The sequence below is a fragment of the Triticum aestivum genome, chromosome 6D (genome assembly GCF_018294505.1).
Source record: "Triticum aestivum cultivar Chinese Spring chromosome 6D, IWGSC CS RefSeq v2.1, whole genome shotgun sequence".
NCBI classification, from domain to species: Eukaryota; Viridiplantae; Streptophyta; class Magnoliopsida; order Poales; family Poaceae; genus Triticum; species Triticum aestivum.
In genome coordinates this window covers 172,032,367-172,048,280 of record NC_057811.1, presented here as the reverse complement: position 1 = coordinate 172,048,280, position 15,914 = coordinate 172,032,367, and positions in this window count along the sequence as shown.

Sequence of the window (15,914 nt, the reverse complement as noted above, 5' to 3'; positions counted from 1 at the left end):
TTCCAACTAGAAGTCAGAATATATCGGAGAGCTAAAATATAAAAGTACGTTCTGTTATCATAAAGTCAGAATATATTACTAAATATTATAAATAGCGAGTGTGGAATAATGATGGGTCGGTGTGCGGAATTGTCCTAGGCAATTGTTAACAAGATCGGTAATCACTATTGCAATTTCATATGAGGGAGAGGCATAATCTAACATACTTTCTCGTCTTGGATCATATGCACTTATGATTGGAACTCTAGCAAGCATCCGCAACTACTAAAGATCATTAAGGTAAAACCCAACCATAGCATTAAAGCATCAAGTCCCCTTTATCCCATACGTCGTGACCCACTTATCCGTGTTTATGCTTCTGTCACTCAAGCAACACAGACAATAAGTAAACCATGGACATATAGCAACACCCTACAGCGGGAATTCCTCACGCTTGCGTGACACGGAGGGCCACTACAAAAAAATACACTTCTGTGATGATACGTGTTTGTCACAGTAGGTCACATTTTTTGTCATGCATGTACATCCATGACAATTTTATGACAGAATCAAGATAGTCATACCTGTGCTGTCGTAGAAGTGTTCCATGACATTACCAACATTATCATCACGGAAGTGTCCACTTTCATGACGATAAATCACGCGTCACAGAAGTGCTTTCGTCAAGGGTGACTGACACGTGGCATCCACCATAACGGAACGCCATTAAGCTATCGGGTCCGGTTTTGGATCCGATAACCCGCTGACAGCCCCGACCAATGGGGATTTTCCACGTGTAAAATCATCATTGGCTGGAGGAAACACATGTCGGCTCACCGTTGGGACAGATGTCATCCACTCATTGGACAGAAGGCGCCTATGATACGTCGACACGTGGCACGGCCCAACAGAGGCCCATTCCTGTGAAAAGGCCGGCCCGTTTGACTTGGTCAAAAGGTGGCGGGCCGGCCCACGGAAAGCCTGTTAACGGCCTGTTCGCATATAGCCCATTTACAGCCCGCTAACCCAGGGCCCGTTACGACCTATCCGAATTAGGCCCAGTAGCGTCATCTGGGCCGTCCAATATGATTCCAGCCCATTTTAAGTTCCGGCCCATGTATGGCCCATGACGTCTTTCGGCCCAGATGAGGCCCTTTGTAACTCTTGGCCCATTAACGGCCCGTGGTGAAACTGGCCCGTAATGAACAGTGTATCACTTTATACCCATTAACGGCCCATTAATCCATTGGGCCGTTTGCAGCCCATGTTATCTTTCGCCTTCTCAGGGCCCATTTATTCTTGGGCTCATTTCCAGCATTCGGTTACTTACGGCCCGTTACTGCCATTTTCTGCTTGTGGGCCAAATTCAGCCCGTGGTTACAGTCGGCCCGTTTGTGGCCCATTAATACGTTGGGCCGTTTTCATAGCGACATCAAATACGGTCTATTAACGACGACCCGTTATGGTCGGCCCATGAACGGACGACTCCAACTCTAGCCCGTTTACGGCCATAATGCAGTCTGTTTTTGGCCCATGTTTGGCCAATCGATCATACGGCCCGTCTAAGGCCCATTGATGATACGGCCCGTAGAAGGCCCATTGTTTCTATGGCCCGTAGAAGGCCCATTGTTTCTACGGCCAGTAGGAAGCCCAGTGTCACTATAGTAAATATGTAGCCCATGGCCTGTTAAAGGCGGGAAACTACTATAGGTTTAGACCTACTAATGCCCCAAGATGATTATAGGCCCACGTTTTGGCCCATATGAGTAATGGGCCGGCCTGAAGACCAACAACACTAAGATCCACTCAACCTTCCGGCCTAAATTACAGCATACCGACCAAAGAATAAACCTAGACTATACAACAAAGAAATTATGGCATATTAGGAATCAAAGTTCGCTACCCGGTGATAATAAAGCGCAACATGACCGCGGATTACATACACTGGGCATCAAAGGTCGCCACCAGTGCATATAAACGCGCCGACAAAAGAATATACAAAACTGAGAGCACTTCAGAAGGCACTAGACCTGGCAAGCTCGGGCCCCCGCAAGCAGCCGAACAAGCTGATGAGACCTCAGTTGTGTCAACGATAGATGCTTCATCCCTAGCTGTATGGCACCATAGTGCGCAAGGCAGTCCCCTGACATCTTCATTACATCTTTGACTTCAAGTCGGAGCTGAGCTGAAGCAAGCCTTTCCGCTTTAAGTTGAGACTGAAGAAGTCGAACTGATTGAGGCAGCGACTGCACAGAGGTTGTCTCACACCTGCTGGTGAGTAGCTTCAACTCACTGTCTTCATCAAGACAGGACCTTGGGGTCATCTCGCTGTCCTCAAGATGGTTTGGCTCACTATCTTTCCTAAAGTTCTGCCTGGCATAAGAGATACGACTCTGAAAGAGAAACAAGGAGACACGTAACAGGTTTCACAATTATATAAGCAAATAAATGGATCTGTTCTGCATAAGGAACATGTTTTTACAACTACAATTTAAAACTGGTAGTTGTTGCAAACATCCAATCAGATGTAAACAGCAGTGGAGGAAATGATGCCTATCCAAATCTATACTAGAACAAAGTTTGAAGGCTTGAGAAGGATGAACTTACATTACATGTTAACACGGGCTGGACAAAGCCCTTCTCCATGTTGATGGAAAGATAATTCAATAAATTCCCCAAAGAAAATTCTTTATAAGCGTTGCCATTATTCTACATTTTGCAAAGAGTAAATATAGATCAAATAATATTGGAAGAAATAGAGGATAATGAAGCTCAGGTGCAGACTGATGATACATAATCAAATAGCAATTAATTAAGTACAGCGTTACAAGGCAAAAGGTACTGACAAGAGGAATGCAGACATCAACGTGTGCAGTGGCATTGGCTTTATTCAACATTTTGGTAAGAGTAAATGTAGATATGATAATTTGGAGAAAGTGGAGGGCAGGGCAGATAAGATGCAGACTAATGCTAGACAATCAACTATCTCGCGATGCATGTACAGTAATACCACCACCGTCCGTTATTAGTTGTCGCTCAAATGGATGTATCTAGCACTATTAAGTTCTAAATACATCCAATTGATCAACAATTAATTCGATACAGAGGGAGTACATGACAACAGGTACTTACATGAGCAATCCAAAACTTCATAACCATTGTGTTAATTCTACATTTATCTAAGAGTAAATATAGATCTTATAATTTCAAGCAAAGGAAGGATAAAGAAGCGAACATTTACAGTGATGCTACATAATCAAACAGCAATGAGTGTAAGTATGCTGACAAAGGGCAAGAGGTACTGACAAGAGCAATGCAAAGCCCAGTATTGTCGTGAGATCCTATGATCCTTTGAGCAAGGAGATTCATCTGAAATTAGTTTTCATACAAGAGAGAAGGTAAGGCACATGCAGAAATTTAGGAGTTCAAATTTTGAATTGATATCATAGACAGTACCTGACGCTGGGCTGTCAGCAGTTCTAATAGGGGTTTGGCCACTGGAGTAGGGGTAAAGTCTGTTACAGTTGGGCCTGTGTTTTCTGTGGCTGCTGATCTATCTGATTTAACAGGTATCACTACCTTTTCCAAATACCTAGTTTGTAGTCCTTGAGGATCTGCAATCACCCTCTTCCTTTTGGACATCTATTATGAAAGAACAACATTTGACTGGGAAAACATAGTATGACGACACATGGAATAGGTACAGAAAATGGATAGGTATGGCATATACTCATATATGATGCTTAAACTAAGCAGATGGTGTAACAAAGTAGAAGTAATGCAAGAGGTCAGATGCAAAATATGTGCGACCAATACAACCTTGCCAAGTTAGAGCATGCACCTTGATGGGTGAATAAGATAGGTCATCCTCCACCATGCCAAGTTTGTTAGCCAGTGGATCGTTCCGCAATATTCCTCTCGTGCGCCCATTCTCATATTCATTTTGATAATGTTCAATACCTGACATGCATGAAAACATAAAAACAAGTGAGATTATCTTTGTAATGCAGAAGTGATTCTAATCCAATACTTCCTCCCTGTAAACCCCTTTGTGCTATCTCTGCAATTCTTCTAAGAGGTGCCATGCATGCTGTAATTTGGTGTGTGCATTAATATAATGTGGCCTACTACTCAAAATATGAGAGCTCCAGAAGTGATGATACTTCACAGATGACAGCTTCAACATATGAAGATCAAGTTGACCAGACCTGACAGATTCAAAATATACTAAGGGAGAATAACTCGACCTGACCAGTCGACCGCAAGAGAAGAAGATCATCTTAAAGAAGAGCAGAAGAGCAAGCAGATTGAAGATATTACAAGTCTTTCTATACAATGTCGGTTGGCCACCCATGATGAACCAGAGCGCACAGAGAAATACTATTCCTTACGGTCTCTCCATATGTGGCTCACATGCATTTCGAAACTAAAGTAGGAACATTTAGCTGACCAATTAAACATCTCTCAATTTTACTAATATCAGCATAATATCAGATTGAATTTGTACAACTAAGCTTGTTTAGCTCGATGGGTGGAGCAGTGCTATTACGACACGAACCACGTAGGCTGATCGTGGTCATCATAAAATGGGGAAACCGTAAGCATGATGAGTATAGTGTTGACCGTGGCAGTGGGATGGCAGATCTGAAGCTGCAAAACGCGCAAAGGGTAGTTAGCAACCGATATTTGCTTTGAAATAACAACTAAGATTTGGTATGAACAAGAAAGACAGTCAACAAGTGACAAAGAAATGCAATTCTGCTGTCTCTCTATATGTCGAAACATGCATTTGGAAACTCAAGTGGGACCTTTAGCTAACCAATTAAGTGTGTCTGTTAACTAATATCAGTATCATATCACAATCATATTTGAACAACTAAGCTTTGGAATTTTGAGTGTTGTGTTGTTTAGCTTGAAGGGTGGAGTAATGCTAGTATGACAGAAAGCACCTACGCAGATCATATTAGAGTAGATAAAAGGGGAAAACCCTAAGCATCAAGAGTAAAATCAGGAAAGTGGAACTAGCTGGACCAGTGGGTGGCGCACATGCTTTTCGAAACGAATATAGGAACATTAGGTGACCAATTAAATGTTCTCTGTTTTAGTAATATGAGCATCATATCAGATTCGTATTTCAACATGTAAGCTTTGGAATTACGAGTGGCATGTTGTTTCGCTTGATGGGTTGAGGTCTTGAGGAGCAGTGCTAGCACGACACGAAGTAGGGAAGCACCTACGATGATGGTAGTGAATATAAAGGGGGAACCATAAGCTTTACGAGTATAGTGACCATGACATGGCGGATCTGAAGGTGCAAACCGGACAAAGCTACTTCGCAACCAATGTTTGCATTCAACTAGCCATAGACGTAGAATGAAACTATAGACCAATGACTTCAAAGCAATAGGGTTGATAGAAGTTTAGAATTTACACATCACAGACCATTTGTTGGTATTCCTTTTAGAAACAACACGGGGACCAAGAAGAATGGTGATGGGGAGAAGTATCACTGTACCAAGATGTCATGCGAGGTGGTGAAATTCTTACAACATACTTGACATAAAAGATGGTAATACTCCAAGGTAAAGAAGAACAATTGCTGGATAGCAAGGAACTCAAGGTATAACACCAAACACGAACAAGCTTGTGTTGGTGGGAAGGCAATAAAGTGGTCGATGATAACACAGATCATCGAGGGCAAGGATGGTATTTCTCATCATGAACTCAATCGATATCCTGGAAGAGCGCATAAGGTTGATGATGATCATGACACATTTGTCAAGAGATTTCATGAAGATGTAATCAATCAGCGACGACATCAAGTCAAAGGAATGATGGAGCAGACGGTTATTGGAACCATGGGTAGGACACACGCTTGAAATCAAGCTTGTTGTTCCAGGTGAAATGGTATGAGAGGAAGATCTGCGTAAGCTTAGCTCATCATCGAAAGTTGTGCTCCGGGGTTAAGGACCAGGTAGCACAGTTAAAATTTAGTACGCTAATGATATAGCCGATCAGGCTAGGAATGACTTAATGATTATTAAACTCGTAAGCAACGAAAATTACCTAGAGTTATTGAATCGGAGTGCGGACTTGATTCACTATTCGGTGTTCTCGGTTGACAAACAACCCAGAGCCCATGAAGTGACAAAGACAAGGTAAGGTAGTACTTCATCAAAGTTTATAAGATGTAGTGCAATGGTAAGATATCCCCGAGATACCAGGGGTAATACTCAAAGGTAGATCATAATAGAGGTTGGGCAGGCGTATTGACCTGCAGAAGACAAGTGATTTAACTTGTCCAAGAAATGGTATTTAAAGGAGAACATGGTCGGAACCACGATTGCAAAAGGCCAGATCCCAGATATAAGATGAACTTATACCAAGGGAATAATTAATTTAAGAGAAGCTTTTAATGATAAGATCTACATCGTGTCCATGGGCATGAACACAAAGTTCAAGGTCGACTCCCACTTCTTCAATGCATAACCTTCCCTCCTCCTCTCGTATTTTGATAATGACATTAGTTGTCGAAAGTTTTACTTGGGCAATACCAGATAAGTATGTCCCGCGAAATCTTTCGGGTTCACACAGATTAAGGAAGGCATAGGTTCAACCCATCGGGGCATCAAAGAAAAAGATATACTATAAACTTCAGGAGTAAATAACACAAGCTCAAAAGTAGAGCATGGCCGACAAGCAGAGGATACAATTTACCAAAGGCATCATGTATCCGAGGAAAAGCTCACAAGCTTATTTAATATGGAGGACATTGTCGGATAAAATCCGACAAAAGGGTCTGGTGGTCCACGAGGGATCTGATGTGAGCATCAGTACTCAACCAGAGGAAGAAAGAATGCAAGGAGATCTAATTAAAGAAACAACTGACTAACTCAAAGTTCAAATGCAAAAGAATTATGATTTCCAAATCATGGGGTCAGAAGCAACGCTCTGATCAAGGATGGATAAGTTGAGTAGGCTTAGGGGTACAATCGATGGCAATTTGATAGGTCGAGATCCAGCTCACGTTTAAAATGTCGTCTGAGCCGGAAGAATGAATTCTAGGATATGATTGAGGATTGCGAGCATTCGCAACAAATTGAATCAATGGACTCAAAATGATAATGACAAGACATGCCAATAAGATTACGAGACTTATGGGATTAACCATAAAGCAAGCAAACAAGAATTTCAAGAGCAATAGGCTCCTGAGGATTTTCGAAAGATCGAATAGTATTTTGAAGACTATTGTGGAATACTTGAATCAACTGGGGGTGACCGGATACTTGGTAAGTGCGAGAATTATCCGTAGGGGTATTCAGGTGACAAAGAACAGCAAGGCAGTAAGCTCAAAGGATTCTCGGAACAACAGAGAGAATTTCGGGGTATCTTGTAATAACAAGATCAACTGGGAAATATTGTATGAATGGCGAGTATACGTGGTTATCCATAGGAGTTTATCGATGAAAGGGATTTGCAAAAGCGATGAACACAAGTTCTCGGGTTATCAGCGGAGAGTATCTTCAGGGTCTTCACGGGCAGCAGACGATCATCAGTAATAAGGGGCTTTCCGGGTGAAATTGATAATGAGATCCTAATGTTAGATTTAGCAAAATTCATTTAACCCGAGTAGAAAAGAGATCAGAGTCCCAGAGTATAGACAAGGAGTAAAAGATCCTAATACCACCCAATGGCGACGTGGGCCCGTAAGCCACACAACCATGTTAGTAAAAGTTTTTCAATGACTAGACTCGACTTCGGCCAAGGAGTTGGAAAGGGGGATTCCTACAGGCAGTCGGCTCTGATACCAACTTGTGACGCCCCCGATTTGACCGTACACTAATATTGCACGCAAATGTGTACGATCAAGGTCAGGGACTCACGGGAAGATATCACAACACAACTCTACAATATAAATAAGTCATACAAGCATCATAATACAAGCCAGGGGCCTCGAGGGCTCGAATACAAGTGCTCGATCACAGACGAGTCAGCGGAAGCAACAATATCTGAGTACAGACATAAGTTAAACAAGTTTGCCTTAAGAAGGCTAGCACAAAAGTAGCAACGATCGAAAAGGCAAGGTCTCCTGCCTGGGACCTCCTAACTACTCCTCGAAGCCGAACTCCATGTAGCATTATCCTCGGGATCTCTAGCTCCTGGACTCCAGCATCTGGTTGCGAAAATCAGGTATAGAAAGGGGAAAAGAGGGAGAAAAGCTCCAAAGTAATCGCAAGCAAGGAGCTACACTACATATGCATGGGTATATGTGTAAAGGGCCATATCAGTGGACTGAACTGCAGAATGCCAGAATAAGAGGGGGATAGCTAGTCCTGTCGAAGACTACGATTCTGGCCATCTCCATCTTGCAGCATGTAGAAGAGAGTAGATTGAAGTCCTCCAAGTAGCATCGCATAGCATAATCCTACCCGGCGATGCCCTCCTCATCGCCCTGTTAGAGAGCGATCACCAGGTTGTATCTGGCACTTGGAAGGGTGTATTTTATTCAGTATCCAGTTCTAGTTGTCATAAGGTCAAGGTACAACTCCGGGTCGTCCTTTTACCGAGGGACACGGCTATTCGAATAGATAAACTTCCCTGCAGGTGTGCACCACATAACCCAACACGCTCGATCCCATTTGGCCGGACACACTTTTCTGGGTCATGCCCGGCCTCGTAAGATCAACGCGTCGCAGCCCCACCTAAGCACAACAGAGAGGTCAGCACGCCGGTCTAACCCTATGCGCGCAGGGGTCTGGGCCCATCACCCTATGCACACCTGCACGTTGCGTACGCGGCCGGAAGCAGACCTAGCCTAGTGGCGTTCCAGTCCAATCCGGCGCGCGCCACTCAGTCGCTGACGTCACGAAGGCTTCGGCTGATACCACGACGCCGGGATACCCATAACTACTCCTGCGTAGATGGTTAGTGCGTATAGACCAAATGGCCAGACTCAGATCAAATACCAAGAACTCGTTAAGCGTGTTATGTATCCGCGAACGCCGACCAGGGCCAGGCCCACCTCTCTCCTAGGTGGTCTCAACCTGCCTTGTCGCTCCGCCACAAAGTAACAGTCGGGGGCCGTCAGGAACCCAGGCCCACCTCTACCGGGGTGGAACCACCTGTCCTTTCAGCCCCCTCATCAGAATCACTTGCAGGTACTCCTCGAGCCGACCCGACTTTAGTCACCACATGTGTCATGTATAATGTATATAGAATATACCCATGATCACCTCCCAAAGTGATCACGGCCCAGTAGTATAGCATGGCAGACGGACAAGAGTGTAGGGCCACTGATGGAACACTAGCATCCTATACTAAGCAGTCGGATAGCAGGTAAGGATAACAACTATAGCTACAATGACCGGCTATGCATCAGAATAGGATTAACCGAAAGCAATAACATGCTACACTATTCTAATGCAAGCAGTATAGAGAAGAATAGGCGATATCTGGTGATCAAGGCGGGGGGCTTGCCTGGTTGCTCTGGCAAGTAGGAGGGGTCGTCAACTCCGTAGTCGAACTGGGCAGCAGCAGTGTCGGTCTCGTAGTCTACCGGAGAGAAGAGGGGGGAAGAAACAGTAAATACAATGCAAACATAAGCATGACGATGCGTGACATGACAATGAACAGTGCAAGGTGTGTCCTAACGCGACAGTAGGTGGTACCGGCGAAGGGGGGGAACATCCGGGAAAGTATTCCCGATGTTTCGCGTTTTCGGACAGACGGGCCGGAGGGGGAAAGTTGCTAGTTCGATAGGTTAGGGAGGTGTGGTGGACGAACGGACTGCGTATTCGGATTCGTCTCGTCGTTCTGAGCAACTTTCATGTTGAAAATATTTTAATCCGAGTTACGGATTAAAAGATATGATTTTCTAAAGATTTTATTAATTTCTGGAATTTAATTAATTATTTAATTTAATTCGAAATTTGGATTTATGACATCAGCATGATGTCATGCTGACATCAGCAGTCAACAGGGGTTGACTAAGTCAAACTGACATGTGGGTCCAGTGGGACCCACCTGTCATTCACTATTTAGGTTAATTAGGGTTTAGCTAAATAATTATTATTTAATTAAATTAATTATCTAATTAGATTAATTTAAACAGGATTAATTAACTTAATTAATTTAATTAATTAAAATTATTTTTATTTTTTTTCTTTATTTATTTATTTTTATTAATTAATTTATTATTATTATTATTATTATTATTATTATTATATTTATTATTTTAATTTTTATTATTATTATTTTATTTATTATCATTTTTATTTTTATTATTATATATTTTTTTTGTATATTCGTTCCGTGGGCTGGGCCCCGTTTGTCATAGGCCCACGGGGTCGGGCCCAGTGGGCAGTGGCTCAGGTGGGGCGAGGCCCACCTGGCAGTGGCCCAGAGGGGGCGATGCGGGTGCGGGTGCGGGTTACAGGCGCGGGCGAACCCGCGAGGGCTCGCGAGCACACGGGGCGCTGGGCGCGCACGGCGCACGCCGGCGCCGGCGGCCAGGGCCAGGGGAGGCGGGGCTCCGACGAGCCACCGGAGCGGCGGCGGAGCAGTGGTGCGTTGCGGTGACCGAACGGGGAAGGAAAGGGAAGAGGAAGAGAGGCCGGGGGGCCTCACCGCGGGGCCGTAGGGACAGGGCAGCGGTGCTCGGGGAGGACGACGGGGACGGTTCGACGCCGGGGAGGAGTCCGGCGAGGAGGCGTGGTCGAGGCGGAGGACGAAGACGGGCGGCGGGGTCCAGCAGCGTCGAGGTGGGGCGTCGGGGTGGCGCCGGGGACGAGCGCCGGCGCCAGGGGCGCGGGGCGGCACCGGGCGACGTCAGGTTCGGCGAGGCGGCGCCGGGCGTCGGCGATGACGACGGGATCGGGGGCGGCGCGTCCAGATCGGGGAGAGGGGGGGCGCCGGCAGGGCGCAAGGCGAGGCGCGGGGCGACGTCGGGGCGAGGAGGGGAGGCGAGGTCGTCGGGGCGGCGTCGGGGACGCGCGCCGGCGTCAGGGGCGCTGGGCGGCGCGGGATCGGGTCCCTCCCGTCGATCCAGAACAGGCGAGTGGGGAGGAGAGGAACGAGGGGAGTGGGGGGATCGATCCCGATCCAGGGAAACGGGGGAGGGAGTGGAGCGCGTGGGGGTTAGGGTTTCGGGGTAGTGGGGTTAGGTAGGTAGGGGGTGGGCCGGCCCATTCGGGCGGCTGAGGCCAGCTGGGCCACTTGGCCCAGCGCGGGGGGGGGGTGTCTTTTCCCTTTTTTTTATTGTCTTCTGTTTTGTTTTTTTTGTGTTTTCTTTTATTTATTTTCCTTTACTGTTTTATTTTATTTCTTTAATAGTTATAGTTTTATAATAAGTTAAAGCCCACACCTAAATCGGAGTTGTAAAAAGTTTTTAGTGACTAAATAAACTAGTTTAATATTTGTTTATATTTAATAACACTTATATAATTGTTTTTGCTACTATTTTATTCATCTCATAGTATTTAAACATTTTATAAAGGTGTGGTTTCTACACCATAATTATCTGTGCAATATTTGGTTCACCCCGAACATTTTTGTTTCAATGTTTGAAAACTTTTGTTGTTTGCCATATTTTGAATTGATTTTTGAATCGGTTTTGAACTAACGAAGGATTAGAAACAGTAAGGGAGGTGACGTGGCATCATTAGCAGAGTTTTACTGTAGCTTGATTATCCGGGCGTCACATACGATTTGGTACGGACAAGAAAAGTACAGTAAACAATTTAAGATCTATTTTCCGGGTGAGATCAATAACTTAAGCACATATGGAAGAGTACGACCTCTCTTGCGACGCTGTGTAGGCCCCTGCTGATACGTTGAGGGTGCTACGGGTGCGATGGTTGTCGGCAGCGGGGAAGAAGACTTTAGATGGCAAACGGCCGGGCTGGGGGATAAATCTTGTTGCCGTGGACGAGGCGGTCGTAGGAGCGGCAACGGCAAAGTGGACGACGGCGCCGATGAAGCGAGACGACGCGATGAAAGGATCCTGGTCCGGCGCCGTGGATGAGAGACGTCCATCTCTTGCAGTGGATGACAGGGTAGGGGTAGCGGCTCCGGCAAGGTGGAGGATGGGGTGGCGGACGGAGGAGGCTGGCCGCAGTGGGGAGGTTGTCGAGGCGCTAACGGTGTATGAATGGGGAAATGGAGGGGGAGGGGGGATCTCAAACTTTGGGACGCGCTTGTCTGAAATGTGGGAAAGTTACGAACTTATCCCCATTTAAAATTTTGGACATCACGTCGGTTAGGGATAGGACGGTAATCTCGCATCTCCCAAATATTTGTCGGTAACGATTTCGGGCAAGGAGAGGGTGTTTTGCCGCCCACGGTTGGCGGCCATGGTGTATGAACGGGGCTGACAGGTAGGGCGGTTGTGTCACGTCTGAGGGAAGTTACACATCTGCCCCTATTTAAAATATTAGCCTACATCGATTTCGGACGAGGAGAGTTTGTTTTGCCGCCCACCGTGGATGAATGGGGAAATGGAGGGAGAGACACATGTCTTTCGGACGAACTTGAATCAAATGTGTTTTGCAGCCCACGTTTGGCGCCCACCGTGTCTGAATGGGCTCAGAGGACGTCGTGTCACGTCTGATTGAAGTTACTAGTCTACCCCTATCGACAACAGTGTAAATCCGGTCGATAAGGATGTCAAGTGTCAGGGGTAGGCAGTAATTTCCATCTCGCAAACACTTGCTTCGGGCAGCCCACAAATGATAGTGGGTGTTTAGCCACTTCATTCAAAACTTGGGAGAATTAGCATTCACGTTTGCCCTGGGCCCTGGCAACTAAATCCAAATCCAATTTTTATTTGATTATGAATATCCACAGATAATTCTACATTTTGTTATTTATTTCTTCAAAACCACAACAAAGATTTATTCCACCTTTATATATGATTATGATTTAGAAATGCCGTGATCTTCGAATTCAGTAGGTTGGATACACTTTGAGTCAAACAGTTATTTCATCCAATACAATATGCTCACACGAAAAACAGTTCACCTTATGTCAATCATACAAGTACTGAGGATTACCTCGCCTAAAAAATTCGGATCATTACAACACATGGACAACATAGGGGGTCTTACAACATAATCCATTCAGAGACATGACACAACATGCAAGTACAATAATCTAATGACAATTTCAACTCCTATCTAAAGAAGAACTGAGATTACCCTGGGCTTCAGATAGCAGAAGCAGCAGGACCTCCTCCGTCTTCAAATGCAACATTCTTACTTCCTCCAATTCTTGGGTTGCTTGCATAATGCATGGAGCTAATTGCATAATTTCCAGCTTCAAGATCGAGATTACCTCATTCATGGCAGCCACACCATCTCTTTATGCTTCTAGTAGAGCCTGAAGAACTACAATATCTATGCTCAGACTGCTCTCCGGCAGTGTTGCCTCTGAACTGCTACCATCCGGTAACATGGATGGCGCACTTCTTCCACAAATAGATTCTAGGGTTGTACATTGTGTCCTAGTGTGAACGACATCGTGAAAGGTTTCCGCTGGACATAAGTAAGAGATAGTTATCGCATGATCCAGGCAGTAAGCTTACATGGTAAACGACATACAAATTATTGCCGAGCATGGCAAGCTATATTTAAATGGTTCGAAGCAGCATCAGCCGAAAAGAAATTAAAATGGTAAGATGAAACTAGGGATGTAAGTGGCAAATAAACGACATCCGCCAGTCCCATCTAGTTAGTTTTTGCTAGCTCCCTGGTTCGTTTTCCTCAAAAAAACAAAAACTCTTTTGAACTATCATACCACTACTGGACTTTAATCGGGATTAAACGGGACCCAGTTGACATCCCTAGTTCAAAGGGAGTGTACCACTGCTATATTTAAGTTGCCAAGGATCTAAGCAGTTGAAATAATCTGAGAAAGCACTTAGCAGTGTGGCCTCATATAAACTACGAAGATAGTCTTGTGATGAAGTTCAGAGTAAAAGTTAAGGACTAAAATGAACTAGGCATGCATTTCTTTACGATAGTACAGCAGGCACTGCTGACATATTGGCCAACTCAGGTATAGTGTAACAAGTAACAAACAAGCATTTGAATCAAGCAATACAGCAAAGCAGACAACTGAAATATTTGTTATTCTGTAGGATTACAGGTTAAGGGCACAAGCCAAGAAAGCAGCCCACACACATTACATTTCACATGTACTAAGACACACTGGCTTACCATATGTTGCTGTGAAGCCTCGCTGCTGTTGCAATGTTCTTTAAAGATATTGTCAGCATCCCGTGGTTGCAAATCTACTTGTTGTAGTTTATTCTGCACCCTCTATTTAGGTAAAATTAATTTTAATCGCATGCACTGGTTCGAATTGATCATCAATGGTTCATCTAAACTAATGAAATAATGGTGTGTGCATACACGACAATATATCTGCTTCCCTCTATTTTTATGCTTGTTCGAGGTGCCAGCCCCAAAAGAACAAATATTTTGCTTGATGGGGTTGGCAGCTCCATAATTAATGGAAGCATCAAATTAGTCATGCAACTTGGGAAGATCAAGAACACACAAAAAAGTAATGAACAGAGGCTCGTAGCAGTGATGTAATAGCTAGCATCAGAAAATGTAGGGTAAAACGAACAAAAACCAGCGGAACCACATGCTAGCTTGCTGATGTGTAATTAAGAATAGAGAACATGAAGCAGTCTGATGGAACCAACAGGTGGCATCAGAACAACACCATTATCATAAATATAGCATGCAAGAAGTAAAACAGTAGGCAGTGATATCTAGGAAGTACAGTAATACTTAGGACAAAACTAAAGCATATTAACTATATGTGCACTGGTATGTAATTTAGCACATGTAACATGTTCACTGCCAGAAGTATGGCCCTATAGGTGCAAGCAGAATAACGCGTCTCATGAAAAACTGAATGATGCCCTGAAGAAATTCAAAGGTGCGGTGATTATGCTAAGAAAGTGAATGTAGGCGCCGGCCGTTGGATAATAGTACCTGATTCTCGGCGGCGTATGGGTATTGTTGGCATACTTGATAGCTAAGGATCGTCGATGGTGCTTGTGTTGCGGTTGAGTTTGGGCCGGCTGTCGCCGTCACCGAAGCGGCTCCGGTGCTACGGTTGCAACGCCTGTCGACATACAAGAAAGCTCATCTCTGGTAAGTGAACAGTTGCATGATAAAGAGAAAAACCGAAGGAGTACAGATCGAAATAACCTGATGAGGCTGCGGCGTCGGTAAAGTAGGGCCGGTGGAGTTGAATATGGCGTCCGTGGAGCGGGTCCGGTGCAGTGGACGAAGGCTTCGGCGGGCGCGTTGTACAGTGCTTTCGGTGAGGCGGATCTGTTGCGGCGGACGAGGGCTTGTATGAAGGGCCAGCGAAGGGACGGACGAGGGAGTCAGTGAAGGGCCTACACTGTGGTGGACGAGGGTGCCGGTTAAGCAGATCCGGTGCGGTGGACCATGATGGCGGTCAAGGAGATCTGGAGCGGTTTACAAGCCAGTCGCTGAAGCGGCTCCGGTGAAGTGGTGAGTTGGCAGTTGGGGGTTCCAAGGTGCGGAAGGTAGATCCGTCGGGGTGTGAGGTCCACCGCTGTGGCGGAGGACTAGATTCGGCGGCTTGCCGTGGTTGGGGGGGTCGGGGAGGGGAAGGGGACGGGCTCTGGGAAGAATGTTGGGGGTAAAGTGGGGAAAACAATGGAGTTACCAAAGCAGCCCTTTTCCGTTCATGTGGCAGGGGTAAAACAGGAATATCGCAGGGCTAAACTTTCGGGCGCGAGATATTTCGATGTGAGCGGGAAGTTTGAAAGCTTTTGGCGCCTGAAATTATATTCTGCTCTTGTACGGCCGACTATGATATCATGGCCGAGAATTTGTTTGTTTTGCACGCAAAAAAAAGTGCAAGTTTTGAAAATCAATGTCTCCAACTCG